The sequence below is a fragment of the Myotis yumanensis genome, unplaced genomic scaffold (genome assembly GCF_028538775.1).
Source record: "Myotis yumanensis isolate MYYU_CA2020_CCGP unplaced genomic scaffold, mMyoYum1.0.hap1 SCAF_1, whole genome shotgun sequence".
NCBI classification, from domain to species: Eukaryota; Metazoa; Chordata; class Mammalia; order Chiroptera; family Vespertilionidae; genus Myotis; species Myotis yumanensis.
In genome coordinates this window covers 74,844,293-74,865,638 of record NW_027223752.1, presented here as the reverse complement: position 1 = coordinate 74,865,638, position 21,346 = coordinate 74,844,293, and the positions used below count along the sequence as shown (strand labels likewise).

At 38.5% G+C, this 21,346-nt stretch overlaps 1 pseudogene; it reads left to right on the top strand.

Annotated features, from left to right (window-relative positions):
- Window positions 1-15,743: 15,743 nt before the first annotated feature.
- Window positions 15,744-16,729, top strand: LOC139003394 (ornithine decarboxylase antizyme 1 pseudogene; annotated as a pseudogene).
- The last annotated feature ends 4,617 nt before the right edge of the window (window positions 16,730-21,346 follow it).

Genomic DNA, 21,346 nt, shown 5'->3' with positions numbered 1-21,346 from the left:
TACAGGAAAATCATTTTACTTTATAATGGACAGGAGCCAGGGAGCACCACAGAATCACACATAAAATTAGTATAAAAAATGAGAAAATAGTTCTGGCCAGTTTTGTTCAGTGGGTAGAGTGCTGGCCTTTGGAAGGAAGGGTCTGGGGTTCGATTCTCCAGCAAGGGCACGTAGCTTGCAGTTGAGGGTTCAATCCCTGGGTGTATGGGGGAAGCAACCAATTGATGTGTCTCTCTAACATCTCTCTCTCTCTCTCTCTTTCTCTCTCTCTCTCTCTGCCTCCACTCTTCCCTCCCTTCCACTCTGTCTGAAAATCAGTGAAAAAAATATACTTGGGTGAGGATGAGAAAGGGAGAGAGAGAGAGAGAGAATAAAGAGTAAAATGAATCCCTGATACTGGAAGCATACCAGAAAAATATGTCCATGAAACAGATAAAGAACCTAATGTTTCAAATGAGCTAAAATGAGTCACAAAATGGTAGAGCTTATAAAGAACAACATAAATCAGAATTTGAAAACTCAGAGATGAGATAATTGGAGAAAAATATTTGAAAAGAGAGAGAATTCAGGAAAGAATGATAAACTAAAAGAAAAATAATTACATCAAAGGTAAGAAAGAAAGAAACACAACAGAATATGGTTTAAGATAAATAGATGGAAAACAAGAAAGTTTTATAGATAGCACAAATTAAAGAAGATATTTTTAAAAGCATTAAAAAATAAGGGATGGATATAGAAGACAGACAAAGATTCAACATAAATATGATAGTAGCCTCTGAAGAAGAAAAGCAAAGCAAGAACAGAATAAATACTAAACACCAATCAGAAAGAATATATGTACCCCTATGTTCATACCAGCACAATTTACAATAGCTAAGATTTGGAAACAGCTTAAGTACCCATCAGCAAATGAGTGGATTTAAAAACTGTGGTATATCTACACAATGGAATGCTACACTGCTGTAAAAAAGAAGGAACTCTTACTATTTGCAACAGCATGAATGGACCTGGAGAGCATTATGGTAAGGGAAATAAGCCAGTCGAAGAAAGATAAGTATCACATGACCCCACTCATTTATGGAATATAAAGAACACCATAAACTGATGAACAAAAATAGATCCAGAGACAGAGAAGCATTGAACAGAACGTCAAACTTCAGAGGGAAGGCGGGGGCCGGGGGGGGGGGGGGGGGTTAGGGGTAAGAGATCAACCAAAGGACTTGTATGCATGCATATGAACATAACCAATGGACATAGATAGTAGGGGTGTGGGGCTGATGCTGGGGGGTGGGGGTGGGCTGGGAGAGGTCAATGGGGGGAAAAGGAGACACATGTAAAACTTTCAACAATAAAGAATTTAAAAAATATAAAAGCATACTTAAGGGAAACTTCTGAAATCATAAAAATATTTGAAACTAAATATTAAAAAAGCATTCCACATAACTGAGAAATCAGTTTATTGTGTCTAATATGGGGCATACTTTACTATGTTTTTGGACTTTGAAGAAAAAAATTTATCTATATAGTGACATCCAGACAAAAAGAACAAGTCATTTATAAGGGAAAAAGTATCAGATTGTCATTGGACTTTTAGCAATAAATCTATATGACAGACAAACTGGTGTATTATATTTAAGTTACTAAAAAAAAAAAAAAAAGCATGAGCAAGGATACAAATGAACTACATGTAGAAAAGCTGAAAAATATTATGAACATGCAAGTGCTCAAAGAATATCATGCACTTGAACTCTTCCTGAAGAATCTATCAGAGAGTGAGCTTCAGACAGCAAAATTAACTTGAAAGGCCTTGGCTTAAAGAATAGAGGTAAGTATGAAATATACACACTTTTCTATAGAACTAAGGCTAGTGGCATACAAGGGTTACACACCATAAGCCAGTGGTTCTCAACCGTGGCTGCACATTAGAATCACCTGGGAATCTTTTTAAAATCCTGATTTCTGGGCCTCATCCTCCGGAAATTCTGTTTCTTTGTATGGGGTGGGACCACAACATTAGTAACAAAGAAACAGAATTTCCAGAAGATGAGGCCCAGAAATCAGGATTTTTAAAAGATTCCCAGGTGATTCTAATGTGCAGCCAAGGTTGAGAACCACTAGTCTAGGTTAAATAACCTAGTTTTTCCAACAAATAAATTATAAAGGAAATACATATACATGGAGAAAAACCTACAAATTAGAAGAGGCCAATCCTATATAATAAAAGGGTAATATGCAAACTGACCCTAACAGCAGAACGACTGGGAATGACTGGTCACTATGACACACACTGACCACCAGGGGGCAGACACTCAATGCAGGAGCTGCCCCCTGGTGGTTAGTGCACTCCCACAGGGGGAGCTCTGCTCAGCCACAAGCCAGGCTGACAGCTGCCAGCACAGCGGTGGTGGCGGGAGCCTCTCCTGCCTCCTCAGCAGCCCTAAGGATGTCTGACTGCAGCTTAGGCCTGCTCCCCGCTGGCAAGTGGACATCTCCCGAGGGCTCCCGGGCTGCCACAGGGATGTCTGACTGCCATCTTAGGCTCAATCCCCTGAGGAGCAGGCCTAAGCCAGCAGGTGGACATCCCCTGAGGGGTCCCAGACTTTGAGAGGGCACAGGCCGGGCTAAGGGACCCCCCCCCCCCCCCCCGAGTGCACAAATTTTTGTGCACTGGGCCTCTAGTTATAATAATATACACCTTAACTGATCCTAATTCAAATAAATAAACTGGAAAAAAAGAACATTTAGGTGCAATTAAATAATTGTGAACACTGACTATTCAATTATATTGAGGTTTTATTGTTGATTTTTTTTGAGGTGATACTGTGCTTATGTCTTAGAGATACATCTAGAAATATTTAGAGGTGAATTACATATTGTTGAGAAATTATTTCAAAATAATCCTGGGGAAGGGGTGGGGAAGTGGATAAAGTAAAAAAAAAAAAAAAAGTGGGCTGAAAGTGGTTGATGCAATTGATGATTGTTGAAACTGACTGATGTAATTAGATGATTATTATAATATTTTTTCTATTTTTATATATTTGAATTTTTCAATTATAAGAACATTTACATCAAGCATCCCCCCCCCCAAACAAAACAAAACAAAACAAAACAAAAGAACAACTTGGCAGCACTCCCGACAAGATTTAGATAGCCATTTCCATGCTTCCCCATCACTGTGGATAACTGTCTTAGCTGTGATCAGTTCCTTGAGGGAAGTCTGCATTTTACTTGCCTTTTTAACCCTAAGTGGCTACCGCGGTGCCGAAACACAGCATCTTTTTCAGTTCAGACTCCTCACAAGAAACAGAAAGCACATTCAAACAGGGAGATTGAAAAGAGTTCAGTAAAATAATTATTTACAATCTGTGTTAAGAAAAGCAACAAGGGATGCCAAAGCACCTGCACCTCTGACAGCAGGAGGCCAATAGCTCCCCTTGCCCAGTGGTAAGGGGCTAGGAGATCTGCCTGCAACCTGGTGAGAATTGTAGTTCTAGGGAAGGGCCACTGAGAGGACCCACAACCTCTGTTAGAGGAGCAGACTTAGAGTCCTACAGAGAGGTTGCTGGGGACGTAGCTAGTACTTCAAAACCATTCCAAGATCCTGTTGGGACCTCCCATTGATTGAGGCAAGAGAACCTGTAATGCAGTCAACAGGGAGAAGGGTGGAGAGTGGATCTTGATGGTGAGGTGAAATGTCACAGAGGCAAGAGACTTCTGACCATCCTTACAGGTTTAGGATGTCTAAAAATCATGATTCTCAAACGGTTTGATGTGTATGCACACATAGGCATGTAAGTACACACATAGATGTGTGCATATGTGTATGTGCATGTGTGTGGAGGGAGGGGCACTTGATAACACCTTTCTCAGATAGATTCTCCTGCTCTCAGTCCACACAGCACAAGATTTGGAAAAGAAACATTTCCTATGTGAGATTATCAAAATAGCCACAGATATTTCTGTTGATCACTTTATAAGCACATTCTTTTTCTCTTCTCCCAGTTTTCCTCTCTAATAAATACAATTTATTTGGATGCATACTGCATCACCTCAAGTTGTATTTCTAAGCAGCAAGCTAATATCAGAAACCAGTGTAAATACACCTGCTATTGTCAGTTAACCTCATGCTATTATTTTTAGACTGCCTGCGGCAGTGTATCAGTACTGTCAGAAGGAAAAAAAATAACACAGAATAAGGCATTTCCACATTCTTTTCCACAAGCCAAGACACAAAATGGGCTCATTATCAACATGTGGTTGCTTAGGTTCAAAATGAATATATCTTTAGCTTTCCAATAACTGCTGCAGATTTGTGTAATTCAGCAAAATGTAAACATGTGTTCCCCCAAGAATGATATGCTGCCAGGCAATGAGATTTATCCTCCCAATTCTCCCTTGAAATAAACTAATCAAGACTGAAGATTCCAGGGCACAATCTGAAGGGATAAAAGGTAGGTTTTTTTCTTATGTATTTCCCCCTGAAGATCACAATTGTTTCTACCCCAAGAGTTCAAGCCGATGGTCTTAAATACACAAGGCCTAAAAAATGTTCATATAAAAAAAAAGATTTTTTGGTGTGTGTCCTAGATTCTCATAGGACCTTTATCTGTTAATACCTAGTAACATTCATAGGAACTAAAACAAAATCTTAAATGTCTATGCTTTCAGTGATCTGCAACCATATCCCAGAGCACCTCCACTGAGCTGGTAACAGGGACTTAAATTGGGGATAGTTAGTCTCTAGTACTAGTTTTGCAAACGCAAATATTGAAGCATCTCAACAGATGATAATAAAAATGTACTATCCTTCATATTCAAAGATGGTTTAGCCCTCTACCAGCAAGATGAGCATGGACATTTTTATACTAGCAATGGTGATGGATGGATTTGTATCATAGACACAGATACCTTCTTCTTGAAACTAAAGAAACTAAAGAGTTATCTTGATTGTTATAATTGACTGTAGCTTTCCCTCTAAACAACTACCAAAATAAATAAGAATCAAACCTATGACTTCTGCCATAAGGCCCCAAAGTTCCAAGCAGCTGAGTTTCCTAATGCATCTGAGTCATTTTAAATAACTGTAAAGTGGGAGCATTACGGTTAGCAGAGCACACGAACTACATTCAGAAGGGTTGTGGTCTGGGTTATTTCTGCCACTTACAAGCTGTGTGCGTGAATGTGGGCAAGCCACTAAATATATTTGAATCTGTTTTCTTATTTATAAACTATTTATGATGACTTCTGACCTGCAGCTCTGTTGTGAGGGTCAAATAATAGAATGCATGTGAAAGAACTTTATAATTTCCTGAGTGCCATCTAAGGTAGTGAGCTCACTGGTCTCTGGTTTGTCTATCTGATCGTTCAGCATTGTCTGAGATTTGCTAACAAGATTCTAGTTGTAGTTTTGTGTTCATTTCTTTCGTTCTTTTTACCCTTCCTTCCCAGTATTTCCAGTCTCCTTTTTTATTTAAAATATTAATTCCCAATAAAAGTATCAAATCCAGCACTATAGAGAAAATATTGTAACAAAGTTCAGTCTCTCCCATTACCTTTAAAGTTGAATCTATTTCTAGCCCAGCTATAAGGATTAAAGTAAGAGAGGCATAAATGTAAAGCCAGCCTCAGGATTGAGGACCCAAAGAGGTGGATGAGGGAAAAGGCCAGCCCCGAACAGCCAACACGTAGGGAGGGCATACCTGGAAGAGAGGTGAGACCCCAGCAGAAAGGAACTGGGAGAGTTCAACCATTTATGCAAAGAGATGCCAGGAAGAAGAAAGCAAAGTCATTTTAGAATGTTTTAATTCACCAGCAATTTCTGTGGCCAATGAAATTTGTAAGGAATTAAGACTGGCTAAATGCTTTATCAGGAAAAGCATGGGAATAATACTAAGAACTAGGGTTCATTTTTTGTTTTGGCACAAAAGAGCGCTATAACTAGTCTGAGCAAGTCATTTGTTATATCTGGACTTCAGGTTCTTCAACTGTAAAAAATCCAGATTATTTCTAAATTCTCTTCAAGCTTTAAAGGGCTATAGGAGTCATAACTAATTCATTTCTATTTTTAATATGTAAAACCAGGTTCACCTGCCAAAAAATACATATTTTAAAAAAAACAGATATAATTACTAAAATTTGTGATTAATAAGGTTTTCAGGTTTTCCCATTACATGGGAAAATTTAAGGTCTCTATATAATATGGTTCAATGAGCGTCAAATTAACATCATTTGCATCTACCTCTTCAAGATCATCCCTTAACAGGAATGCTAACACACAATATCAGTTTCTGCCTGTAGTAACCAATCAAAATGTATTACTAGTGTAACATGTTCATGTAATTTCAGGTCAATAAACCTTTGATATGTGGAATTCTTAACTTTCACACATAAAGAAAATATCAATCCTTGGAATCTGAAAACTGGAAATTAGAAACCCCTACTGTGCTGCACTCTACAACATTGGCCTCAGAAGAGGAAAGCACAGTCCACTATAGAATGCCCTTCACTTGGTATAAAACTTTAAACTTAGCCTTATATCTTCTCATCGGGGGAGGAACCCTCCTTTCTTTCAACATTTCTTTTCATCTTTTTTATCCTCTTTTTTGTACCCACAAAATATTGTCAGAGTTGTCATATTTATGAACTACTGAAGAAGTAATAGCAGATAAGAATTTTTCAACTTTATTTTGATGCTATTGTTGTTCTAATCCAGAAAAATATCACACTGAGTTAGTGAAAGGGGAGAAGGATAAATCTAACCTGGGAAAGAATGGGGAGATGTTAAAGAAACAATTTGTCATGAAGTAGGGACTCACTACATATTTCATGTTGATAAGATCAGGAGCAAGTAAACTAATACACATGAATGCATTTAGTTAGCCATAAAATACTATGTAAATATATTACTGTCATCATTATTTTAAGCAGAGAAAAAATGGAAAGGAGACTGAAAGATTACTAAAGAAAGAAATTCTTGCTAAGTGCTAGTGCCACCCCCAGCAAAGCTGTGTTCTGGGCTAGAAGTCTATTCTTTGAGTCTCCTGTCTCCATATGATGATATAACTCTTGCTTTCTTCATCTTCATCTTTCCTTCCTTCACCCACATAGTATTGATGCCTAGACAATACCAGTCCCAGCTATAGACTCAGTTCAATTTTTGGAATCATGGTTCACAGATAGACTCTTATAAACTCACTGAAAGAACTTAGTGTTCAATTGAAGATGCAAGAAGTCATTCAGAGACACCTTTTTTCATCAATTGCACATAAATGGTGTTTTCAGCTCATCACCTGAGGAGCTGTGTAGGGAAGCACATACTTCAGGCTCTCCAGTTCCAGTTCCTTGAGTTCTCTGGGGCTAAGATGGCCAATGCAAACCCATCAACTTCTCACTGACCCTTCACCAGAGCCTTGGCCATTCATCTTGTGTGTATGCATGCTTGGTCTCCATGGACACTGATGAGAGAGAACACTGGATGCACAGGGGGAAATCTACCTTCCCACCTGGCTAAAAACACAGAACATCAAAAAGCATTTCCTAGACATGGAGGTCGAGCAGTACCACCTCCCTGTGTGTAGGACCATGTATGCATTACCCAAGATAGGAGAGCAACCTCTCTGTACGGGTGCTTCCTCCACTGCTACCAGCCTACCAGTCCTGGTGTCATTATTATTAAAACAAAAATGTTGGATGATGGTCCCAGAAAACCCAGCCTTTAAGCCTCCCTTCTTCTGCAAACAAAGGATGATAGGGACTCACAGCGCCCCAGAATGCTCTTTCTAGATGCCATGGCCCATCTTTAAATGTTAAGAGCTGTTGAGTCTCTTTCTGCATCACTTGACGCTTCAAAAACACAGACTTATTGTTGTTAAAGCCCAGGTAGAACACAGGCCTGCTGTTGCAAGTACTTGGTGATTTTCCCCAGTTGGAGGAACGAGGGTTGGGGGAGGAGGGGGAGACAAAGGAAAGGATACCTCTCAGCGTCTCAACAACAAATTTGTGCCCCTCGGAGGAGAGAGAGTTCCAACTGTCTGAGTTCACTGCCGGGCTCTGAATAGAATTACCTACATGTCAGTCAGTCAAGGTAGTTTAAAATACCTGTGCTCCTAAAGCCAGGGTGTCATTATAGATTTAGCAGTACTAGCAGCGTTCTCTTTGTCACACAATGAAGCAATATGGCTAATTAACGCTCACTAGGGAGCCTGAAATAATGATGCCTCTCGCTTCCTAGAGCCAATTACCCAAATATTCAGATTACCTACCTACTCTTTCACTGAAAGAACTGTCTGGGATTTTTTTTTATTTAATTCAGGCATTATGTATCACGTAACGTCACATTATGTGATGTTGTGTCACAGCCTGACAGCTTACAACGAGGGATATGCTGAATATATTGGGTAGTTAATACCTGCCTGAATTAACAAGACAACCAACTTTCCAAAGAAAGAAAGTCTGAGAAATATTTGCTATCCCTCCTGGGATATCTGGAGGGAGTACATCTCTGATTCACTCAATCAACCACTGAGTGTCACTGTTGCTGCTTGTAAAGACACATGAAAGAGTATTTGTCTGCAGAGATGGCACACACACCTACGTGTAAACTACAGATGGGTTTGCACAAAATCCTTAAGGGACACTTACTCATAAAGATTCTACTTCAACACTGTTTAAATGACTTCAGCCATCTAGGAATTAGGTATTGAAAGATGGGGTAATATAATGGAAAGGGTATGCATGGGTTTGGGATCAAGCAAACCTATTGAGAACATGTAGTTACTTATTTATTTATTCAACAAGTATGTATTGCAAACCTAGTCTGCAGGTACTCTGTTAAGGGAAGATGGAATATGTTCCAGCTCAGTGTCTCCCCAGACAAGTGAAGCATGATACTGCCTCAGGGCCTTTGCACTGGCTCATATTACTGCCTGGAATGCTTTTCCCCAAGAGATCTTCATGACTAATTCCCTTATCATCTTTGAAGTTTCCTAAATGTCAGCTTCTCAATGAAGCCTTTCCTGGCCAACCTATTTAAAATCCTATACCCTTTTCTTCCTAGCACACCTCATTCTGCTTTTCCTGGCATGGAAGAAGAAATTTAGACAGTGATGTCAGAGAAATTTCTTTGAAAAGGCAACAGAAGCAGAACAAATAATGAGAGATACTAGCTGAGAGGAATGGAAAGAAGAGATGGCTCATTTTCCTCCTCTGTAAACCAGGGATAAACACCATCTATCTAGTAAGGAGAAGTGTAAATGAGATAATATATGCAAAGTGCCTAGAATGTACTTTCTAAATATTCTAATTATGCCACTTACCTATTCGAAATGTTTAGTCCTTTCTCATTTTTTTCCTGAGCAAAATTCAAACTCTTAGATCAATACTAGATGTTCATAACCTGTTCTCTCAGCCCCAGTTTCTCTTTTGAGATGATTCTTTTCATCACCAACTTCCTCACCTTCCACCAACACTCTCACACACACACACACACACACACACTTTCTTTTAATGTCTTCTTTCAATGCCCCACTAGTTGTCTCTCTATGGAATAGGCATTCTCCCCTGAAGAAGCCTCCCTTTAACATGTCACCATCATCCGTGTCCCAAACACCCTCTTTGTTCCTCCATTATGGCATCTGTTGTGTCATATTAAGATTGGTACTTTTATTGCCATTCTCCCTAAGGTCATTAAGAGTAGGGCTGCATCTTATTCATCTTTCTAGCTCCCAATTCAGAGCCTGGGACATAGTAGACCCACAATACGTATATACATTTGAATCAGCAACTGAATTCATCCAATAGATCAGCACTAGATCAGTGCTTAGCACATAGTTTGTTCATAATAAATGTTGACACCAAATAATATTGAATGTAAACTGCAATTTTAAAATAAACACATTTACATGAGGATAGATTTTTCTGTTTCTTTTGAATTATTTTCTTAGGACAAGTTTCCACAACTATACCACGTGTCTATTATAAGGGCCTCTGCCAATCTTCCTATCCTTCCACTTGAAGCCAACAAAGTCTATCTACTTCAGCGCTTCCTTGACATCTGTTTTGCTTTTAGTTTTGTTCCAACATCCCAATCTGCCACATTCTTTATAATGGTACCCAATAATTTACAGCAATTGTTTTAATAACTTTATGACAAGATCTCAGTGGTTTAGCCAGTACTTTGAGAATAGTTTCAAGGAACTGTGATAATCTTGTTCCGTAAGCCAATTCTGTCCAAGGGTAATAAGAGTAAAACATAATGAAACACTTGATTTGTTGGATTAAATTCATAACACTACTATGCTATTAACATATAAAGAGATGAATTGCTAAGAATCAAGTTTAGAATTGGGATTTGCAAGTTTGCATATTTCTGTTGACAGCATAATAGAAGTGCAGAAGCCATAAATAATATTTTTGCCTTTCATAAAACTTGGTAAATCCAGCAAACATATCTCTATGTCTTCTTCTAGTTACTGTAAATGCAGCCTCTCACATTCTAAAGGGGTAATCAGTAATTCAGAAAAGTTATTCTTATTTTCATTGGCTACAGTGAAAATCTGGGACAGACATATCCATTCTTAATGTTTATTCTGAAGAAGGTTTTGGTTTTAAACATAGATTTAATATAAACCCCAAGTAAATTTTGCTAAATGCCTTACCTCTGCATGTTTAATCAGTCTGTTAAAAATGATATTAAATATCTTCTGAGTTTCTTTCTTATTGGTTCATCACAATTGTGCTTCATTTATTTTTTTAGTGTCTGGTATAACTTGTTTTTGCAAAGCTTTCTACTTACCCCTTTTAAAGAGACTATATAGGAAATTATATTTTTCTAAGAGTACATGAAAGGATTCACTGTAGTTCAAGATTCTAAATCCAAAACATTTAAGAGATTTTACAAACTGACACAGCATGCGTCATTGGCCTTATAGGAAAAAGATGATCCAGGTGAGAAAGAACTCAGCCATCAGCAGCAGCAGCATCTCTTGACCACAGAAGGCAAAATGAAGATCAGCCCGGCCCACTCCCAAAGCACTCCTTGGACCTTTTTGTTACCTCTTGTCTTGCCTACATGAAATATACTCTCAAAAATATGTGTTGAAAGAAAGAATTAACGCATCTAGGAGGGATATGAGGATGTACCTCTCAAATATGCCCAGAATTTGAGAATATTTGTGTTCCTCATAAGTTGTCACCCACGGACATCCATTGCAAAGAAGCAAGTGCTCTTTAGTGAGACATCGTCAAAACTTTTTTTTAATAGGCTTTTCCCTTTAGTGGTCCAAGGGCTAGTTCAAAGCACCATGAACAAACTGGCCCTGGTGGTGGAGCCTGATGTTATGTACACGTTCAATAATAAGAACTTATCCTCCTCAAAGTTGTTCTGGAAACAAATAATTACCCTGTCTTCCAACAGCAGAAATTAATGCTAAGTCTCCAATTTGGAACCAGTTCCTAATTGATAACAATAGACTCCTCCCCAAAGAAGGGGTAGAAACTACTCTTCATTGTAAGAGAACAGAAGGGATTTGCTTTTCTTGCCTGACCTGCATTTACAAGTCCAGCATCCATAGTCTTACTTATGACATATTCATCATCACAACATCCTCTCATGGGAATCAACAAAAGTCACTATACAGAAAAAGAAAGTGAAGCAGTGGGTTGATATCCATGGGATTTACCATGAACTCCATCATTTGGAAGCAGTTGGACTTACAGAATGGTGGAATTGACTGAATGAAGACTTAATTGTGGCACCACCTGGAGGATGACAACTTATGATCTTGATGCTGGCCTTTATGATGCCTATATGATGTGGAATATGCTCTATATCTGTGACATGATGTCATTTCCCCCATAACCAAAATGCATCAATTTTGGAATCAAGAGGTAGAAGTAGGTTTCAGCATGATTTCAATGACCCACTTGCAAAATTTTTGCTGCTCATCATTGCAACTTTGGGCTCTGCTGGTTTTGAGGTATTAGTTTCCAAGGGAAGAACACTTCCATCAAAGGAGACATATAAAATTGAAGTGGGTTCCAGCTAGTGTGGTTGAGTATCATCCCATGCACTGAAAGGTTGCCAGTTGGTTTCCATGTCAAAGCATAGGCCCAGGTTGTGGGCTGGATCCCCAGTAGGGGATGTGGAAGAGGCAGCTGATAGATGTTTCCCCTCATACCAATGTTTCTCTCTCTCCCTCTCCCTTATTCTCTCTCTAAAAACCAATAAAAAAAACTTTAAAGAAATGAACTGGATGTTGAAAGTGCCATTTTCATTTCTTCTTGCCACTGAACTAATAGGCAAAAGGTATGTTAATAAATTGACAAAAATTTTGGATCTTAATCAACAAAGGAAAATGTGACAAATAGTGGGGCAAGAAAGTTTGTGTCTCTATCCAAGAGATTATTTGGGAATTCCCCTAGCACATCTATGTCCAATAGAATGAGTCAAGGATTTAGTCATTCTTCTTTCAGTAAAGCACTCAACTAGCTGAAGTGCTGAGGGAAAATGGATTATTTAAACCATAATGGAGGACAGACGTTCTAAATATCAATTATGGTCTGTGACTACTTACAGTAATAGACTTCATTAGCTAATTTTTCTTTTATATATATTTATGAATATTAACCTATTTAAATTTTCTCTTTCCACCCTTCTGCTATTTTATAGCACAAGTATACATTTATAATGTATTCCTTAGCTTATAGAATACCATGGAAGGATTGTGATTGAAGGAAAAGGGAAGTGAACATTACTCAGAGCTAAATTGACAATTAATGGGTTAAGGGTCTCCCTTTGTGTGAGAAGTTAAGTGCTTTTTCACTTGTATAATGGATAGTTGTATTATGTATAGAATCATATACTTTTATTATTTGGTAATATTTGTGTACATTGAATAATCAGGAACTCATGGTTATCCCCATAATCATTATTAAAATGGTTTTTGATACTATGAATTTACACTCCGTATCTATTTCAATTCTTTCTACTCTACTCCCCTCTACTTTAGAAGCTAGAAAGCTAAAAACTACCTTTCCAAGACTCCCTTTAAGCTAAACTTCTGAATGTGAAATTAAATTTCATTAATGACAGGCATTTGCATGAACTTTGGAAAGTAGATGATAAAAAAATACATGAAAAAATAATTTTGGTTGTTGTTTCAATGAAGCAAGGTCATAAAGATGTTAGTTGTATCTACAGAAGCAGGCTAATGTCTGGCTCCTCGTGACTGTTGTGCCACATCTGTGGTGGCAGCAATATCCTGATCACTGGACTCTAGCTATGGCAGCAGATTTCTGAACTCAAGTTCCCATGATTTCTTCTTGATTCTCTACATCCAGTTTGTAATAGAGATAGTGGCTTTTCTGGCACATCATTTCAGCAGTCTTGCTCCAGAAGTTATTCTCGGATGCTCAACATATCTTCTGCTTCTCTAGAACTTGTAATAATTTTATGGTAACTAATTCTGCATATTAGAATATTTTTGATTGAGCTAGATAAAATAGGTTGTGGTTGTTATAGCTGAATCCTAATGGAACCCAACCTAAAATCAGCAAAAGGAAAATATCTGTTTACTTTGGAAGATAACACATGCATGGTCTTTTAGGTTATCCTCTTTCAAACCTGATTCCCAATCCTACTCTAATAAGTTCTAGCAGTGACACCACCATTATTCTAGTCACCCAACCTAACATCTTGGCATCACCACCCTTGACTTCGTTCATCTAAATCAGTCCACATATCCTTTGAAAACATACATTACCATTACTACTCTGATCCAAATCCTCTTCGCTTTTGACTTGTGTCCAGGATTTCCTTACCAATAAAATAAAGGCAAAAGCAAATTGAAACTCCTGGTTAAAAGTAGAAAATTTAGTATTCATATTTTCCTACAATCCTTCTCAAATTTAAAAACAAACAAAAAGCAAAACAAAATAAAGGGATTTTTAAGACATAAATCCCAAGAACAAAGGTACTGGCTTAAGAGGCAATAGCAAAAAAAAATGTTGAAAGCCAGAAAGGAAAGAGAAGAGTGGCCAATGACAGAGAAGACATAAAAAAAATCTGAATTCTTATCCAGAACTAGAGAAGCCAAAAAGCAACCTACTTAACGCTGCAAAACTCTCAAAAAGTCAACATTTCACAGTACGAAGTTCCTTTGAGAGTAGTTTGAAGGTGGAGCCAGAAATGGGAGAACTGATTAAAATCTGGCTAAGTAAAAATAAGGTGTTTAGATCTCCTCCATCACTCTGTGCAGCTGGACCACTGTCCTCCCTAATCCTGGAAGGAACTGGAAGGTTTATTTGCTAATGATGATTGACTGGGAATTCCAGGTATATGCGGCTGAAGTTGGGAAGATCGGGAAGATCAAGACAGTGTACATCCAGAAGGCTGAGACTCCCCCTTTGTCAGATCTGAGGATATGGTCAGCCAGACTTACACAGGGAGCACCAGACTGAAAGAGTCTTCTCTGAAGCCCAAGAGGAAAGATCTAAAGAAACTGAGCTCAGTTGTTCTCTAACAAAACCCAAGGCTGATGGTTCCAAAGTGACGATCCAGAAGATAAGCCTTGCGTAGGAGCTCAGACTTCCCATGGAAAATTTGTTTTTCTCCTTCTGGGTCGACTACAAAGGCATTGAAAAAAGGCTCTAAGGGGAAAGCTGCAGACCAGGACAAACAGGAAAGGGCCTCAGAAACTTGGTGGCAAGGAGAACTTCACAACTATGGCTAACGTCTTCTGATAGGTAAGAAAAGGTGCTGCAGCAAAAAAGCAAGGAAAGGATGTTATCTTAAAAAGGAAATTTAAGAGTAAATAAAAGCTTTTGGAAGTTAAAAGCAAGAAAGCAGAAACTGGAGGCGGGTGTCGTTGGAAGGATCAAAGATAAAGCCACAGGAATCTCCCAGAAAGTAGAGGAAAAGGACAAAATATGTAGAATAGGCATGAAAAATAAGAGCATTAGAGGAACATTCCATATAACAAAAAGACCCAAGAAGAGAAAAAAAATAGGAGGAAGTCATTAAGTACATAATTACAGCATTTTTTCCATAACTGAAGTACACGAGATTCCAGCATAAATGCTCTACCGAGGGCCCCACAGAGTGTATGAAAATAGACCACACCAAGGCATATCTCTGAAAATTCAAAACAGCAGAGCAAAAAGAAAAGCATAGAGAGAAAAAATATATAGGTTCAAATAACTACATTGGAAGGATAGAAGCACTATAACATGTCATTTAGAGTAGGTAAACAAAAAGAATCTGGTTGAAAGTAGGAACATGTTTGGGTTTTTTCCCCAGGAAGCAAAATAGTAGAAAGAGGGCTAAAGGATTGCTGTTTTCTCATAAGACTTGTAGAATATTTACCACTTTAAAATGTGTCCATGCATAATTTTGATGAAATTAAAAGCCAAATTAGGAAAAAGAGAGAAAATCTTCTACAGCATACCCTGCTTTTGTTAAAGTATCACTTTTGACATTTTGTCCCCTATTTAATAACTCCCATTTAGAATCATTTTGCTAACATTTAAAGTCACTTAAAATGTGATTTTAGAGCTCTTTTTCTTGTTTATGAATCATATGATCTAGTAAAATTGGTCTTATTAACCCTTAAATGTAAGAATGTATGCATCTTTCATTATTCTCGCATCACAACATGAATAGCCTTCTCATTTTTCTCTTTGCTACTGACATTCAAAACTTATTAGGCGAACGGCGAGCAGCGGCGAGGCGCAGAGGAGGTTTCCCTGGTTTCGGACCCCAGCGGCCAGATGGTGAAATCCTCCCTGCAGCGGATCCTCAACAGCCACTGTTTCGCCAGAGAGAAGGAAGGGAATAAACCCAGCGTCACCGTTCACCCCAGTCGCACCATGCCGCTCATCAGTCTGCACAGCCGCGGAGGCCGCAGCAGCGAGAGTTCCAGGGTCTCCCTTACCTGCTGTAGTAACCTGGGTCCAGGCCAGGGTCTCAGTGGTGCTCCTGATGTCCCTCACCCACCCCTGAAGATCCCAGGTGGGCGAGGAAATAGTCAGAGGGATCACAATCTTTCAGCTAATTTATTTTACTCCGATAATAGGCTGAATGTAACAGAGGAACTAACGTCTAAAAACAAGACGAGAATTCTCAATGTCCAGACCAGGCTCACAGATGCCAAACACATCAACTGGAGAGCAGTGCTGAGCAGTAGCTGCCTCTACATCGAGATCCCAGGCGGAGCTCTGCCAGAGGGGAGCAAAGACAGCTTTGCAGTTCTTCTCGAGTTTGCTGAGGAGCAGCTGCATGCTGGCCATGTCTTCATTTGCTTTCACAAGAACCGTGATGACAGAGCCGCTCTGCTCCGAACCTTCAGCTTTATGGGCTTTGAGATTGTGAGACCTGGGCATCCCCTTGTCCCCAAGAGACCCGACGCTTGCTTCATGGCCTACACATTTGAGAGAGAGTCTTCGGACGAGGACGAGTAGCAGCTGCACCACCTGCGCCCTCACCTCTGCCACCACTGTCAGATCATCGCAGATCGTAGCCCCTTCATGTGTCTCGCTTTGTGCTGGTGGTGTGACCCACTGCTGCACTGGGGTGCACATGCCGGGCCTGCTCCCCTCTTCTGGGTTTTGTCCGCATGTTGTAATTGTGCAAATAAATGCTCACTCCAAATTAGCGGTATATTTCTTGAAGTTTAATATTGTGTTTGTGATACTGAAGTATTTGCTTTAATTCTAAATAAAAGTTTATATTTTACTTTTTTATTGCTGGCTTAAGGTGATACAGATTATCCTTGTACTTCAAGCAGGAGTTTTCTTATTTGAAGTTTTGGAAACAGTTTTAGGTCTTAACTTGGAAAGATAGGTACTAATCTACCCTTCTATTGCTTTGAAAAAATCTGAATAAAAATTACATCTAAAAAAAAACATTATTAGCTCTCTTCTTTGAATTTCTCTGAATTTATAATTTAATGTGATTTATTATATCATTCTCTAATTATCACATGTATTAGCTCTGCTCATGACTGCCAAATGGACATAGAATCCTGTATCCAAGCAGAATTTGAAACTGCACAAATTATAAATGCCAAAGCATTGTTCACGAATTAAGAATAAATGAATGAATACATACATACATGCAAGAAGCTAATGCATAGTCAATCAATGTTCAACTTAAACTTACATTTAAAGAAATTATATGCCTTTTCAGCTGGAAAGAAATAATATGTTAACCCCAAATAGCTATATTCCAGTCTTTTCTTTAAAGACATTTTTTAAGAATTTGTTAACACATTGTATGGACTGTATAGGCTTAAGAAATGAGGAGTCAGCATCCACTTGAAACTTCTGGAATCATCTTAGTCCACAATAATGAGCCACAATAATTTTCAAAGCCATGACAAGTCATTTTCTAGCTGAGAAAGATAGAAACATCCGCTATTACAAGTGACACAAGAGACTGACAATACCCAGTCATTACAGTGCACACAAAAGTGTCTTCTGGAGGGTCACTTGCCAGCGTGAATAGTCACTTAGGCTGGGTGACCAGCTGCTATCTTTTCCTTCATTCTTCTCTTCCTCAGCCAAACCACAAATATCCAGACTCAATCCCATCTGAGGTCTTAGCCAGTGATCATATTCCTCCACCCACAACTCACGTACAAAGAAGCTAAAATGCCATCCTTTCCTGTGCTCTGAAATTATATAAAACTCTCATCTGTATTTTCTGTCTTCTCTAATTTGCTTTATTTGAATACGAAGGTAAAATTTAGGCCCTCGTAGTCATCAAAATTGGCAGGAACTAGGATCAACGGATATGAAAGATGCACAAAAATAATTAAAGCAGATTGGTAAGAGTGACCAGCCAGAGGAGGAAGAGAACACATCTGAGCCATATTCCTTTGGGCTTGGACAGCTGTGTCCAGTACAGGTGTGGTACACCTCAGAGACTTGGTCCCTTGTCAACCACTGTGTCACTCTGGAGTCCCGTGTGAAAGTCATGTAAACCCGACTCAAATTCTCTATTGAAAATATAAATTTGATTATTTGAGAAATAATAACTATCATCTATGTTGTCTACTTTTATTTACTAAGATCTTTCCTAAATGATGAATATTTTGTCTAATGTTTACAGCAAACCTGTGAGGTCATTTCACTTTGCAAGTGAGGAAAATGAGGCAGAAAAGTTCAGCCATTTCCCCAGATTGGCACAGAATTAAGTGGAAGAGTCAGGGATTTGGCTCAGGTCAGTTTAACCCAAGTCTATGTTAAAAGTATAGATAGAAAAATGGGTTTAAAAAGCTTTTAAATACAATATTGTACTTTAAGCTCAAAATCACAAAACCACTTTTGAGATGGATTGAGCAGAATTTTTATATCCATTTTATTAATAACTCAAAGAGATAGTGATTTGCCCAAAGGCAATTGTTAACTAAGACGATAGCTTACATTATTTAACTTCTAGTTAAAAAATCATTGCTTCCAAATGCTCACCTCAGAGCTTGGAGATTTCCTAAATCAACATTCTTATTACAAATGGGTAAGAAACTAAAGATCAGAGTAGAGAGCACCACCTTAAGGTCACACAAACCCAGCCAGCTTCCCAACAGCCCAGAGTTCTCTCCCCTGTGGGGGCCAATCCTCCCACGCACGCCCCACACACGTTCCTGCTCACTCTGATTATGCTAACATTCAGGGGCTTTTGACTAAAAGGGAGATACCCTCTTTCTCAGCTCAGAGGAAGAAGTAGCATGACCATTTCTCTTTCTAATTTTCCACTGTGCACAGTACAACAAAATTGAGCATGGGGGTACCGCTGCAATGACACGGATCTGTCAAGGGCAAGATCAGAAAAAGCCCAAGATATAAATATTTGGGATTTTCTGCTGTAAATGGTGCTCCTACCTTGCCACTGATGAGAGATCCTCCTCTTCTGCCCGTCATTGGCCCTCCCCACCTGTCCCCGATGTTATTACCATAGTTTCTCATTCTGAATTTCCAAAGCAAAAGATATGTGAGATATTTAACATCTCAGCTGAGCCAATTAGAAAAAATATAGAGTATAGGTGAGAGAAGGAGAAAGGGAAGTGAAACTTTTGCTCATGGCAACAACAAAATCACATAATGATTTCAGCCACTATCGCTCTATATTCACAGTCAATTTAGGGATCATGGGCCTCCCTACAGGGATACAGCAAGGCCTGAAGAGAAAGCCAGCAGTCCCAACAGCCAAACAGCTCAAAAGGGAACGTAAGGTGAGCAAAAAGGAAAAAACGCTAAATCAGCCCAAACTGCCTGGCATGGGACATGAAAATGTCTATTCCGTCTAAGCGTTCTTATAGTCTTCTACCTGGAGGAAGTTTTAGATAATGTCTCCATCTCCCTGTTATCCACAAGGGAAACTGAGGCTGACAGAGGTTAAAGGCTTGGCTCAAGACTCACACAGAAAGTGTCAGAGCCAGAAATAGAACCCAGGTTTCAACATCCCACTACAACTAGCATGTCATATTAGGGAAAACTTGAGAATGGCGAGGATCCATTGCTTTTATTTCTGGAATGAATCAAACATATATTTTCTCCTGCTTTTTTTCCCCTGCTATCCTGGAGTTTTTCCAAGGTCTTCGTATTTATCTTTGGATCCTGTGTGCTTCTTTAATCTGAGAACCCAGGCTTTTTTCAGTATCCCATTTTCTCTGTTTTCTCCTTCTGAACATTTCATATGTCTTTAAAACTGTGCTCAATGTCTCTTAATTTCCCATTTCCAATCATTTATTCACTGGCTGCGTTCCACATACTTTCTTAGATTTCTTTTCCAGTTTATTAGTTCTCTCTTTGGTTGTCTTAAAACCATCCACTGAGATTTTAATTTCAATGGCTATATATTAAGCAGAAAGGTTTGGTATTTTTTTGTTTGTTTGTTTGTTTGGCTCTCTTTTAGATCTGTCTGATATTTTTCATAGTACCCTGTTCTTTTTTAAAAAAAATCAAGATGTTTGTTCCTTTTAAAATTATTTTCAACACAATTTTTATAGTGTTTCCAGATTGTTCTCTTGTCACAAGTTCATGGAACTCTAATTGTCCTGTATGATTTGTTTTCTGGCTCTTCCTCATGATTGTTCGGTTTCCTCATGTGGTGTATAATTTCAATTGTGCGATCAGCATCAATGGAGGTCACTTTTCTCCGGTAAGTCCTGTGCGCTATGGTTTGTGGAATTGTCCCTGTGGTGTCATTTTTAGCTTTCAGTTTCCCCTTCATTTCTGGCATATACAGAGCATTTAAAATTCTTCAATGCTGTATCACTTTACCTGGCATTTCTGACTGTTTTGAAGGGAATAGATGTTGAACCCACTCAAAATCTTTCCTTGTCTAGCACTGTAATGTTAGCACCTTCATTGACTAGCCATTTCCTACTAATTGAAATTTTGACTCCCTAGCCTGGGCTTAAGACCTGGCAATATATAGTCCATTCATCAGTGGTCTTGTTTTATACAGGGTATGTATGAGTCTATCTCCAAATCCTTACCATGTGTTTCAACACGTGAATATAAACTATGCCAGTCTGACTAAATCCCAAGGGATAAACTTATGTATAAAATACACCTCATGTCACTAAACCAGATATTTCCATAACATCTAAATTTAATAACAATAATGATACTACTACTACTAATAATAATAAGAGATAATGTATTGGAGCATTTGATATATACCTGGCATTACATACTTTACATACATTATCACATTTAATTCTCACCAAAATTCTATATTATTAATCCATTTAAGATTGCCTCATAATGGCATTACTCACTAAGATCCTTGAGATGACAGCATTTTCTATAACACAGAATAGCTAAAATTTCTGCCAGAGGTCTTGATGTCAAACTTCTTCGAAAAGCATTGAATTGTGTTTCTAACACATGCCAAGTATTATTATTGCTCTTCTAAAGAGTTTTCCTTTTTTATGAACAATGAAAAGTGAAGAAATCCATAAACACATTATAAACAGAGAAAATATGATACATTCTGATATTAAGCTCTCAGTGTCCCCACTACCATTTTCTTCTATTTACCACAGTCACCCATATCATAAGAGTGAGAAGTGGCACATCACAGAGCAATTAGCTCCTCAGCATGCTTCTAGGATCAAAGACTTTGTCCACTCTAAGTATTTTGGTTTCTGAAATATTACTTTTTCCTTCCATAACTTTCATTTTGTTTAGCAGATTATTTCAATGACCTTATCAATAATGAGAGAAAAATGTCACAAATATTATATAATGCATATAAATGTAGCTCATTAGTACCTGGAAACACCACCGGCTGTTTCCTGGGAACACCTGCAACTCTGCCTGAGCTCTTTCTCCTGATACTGTA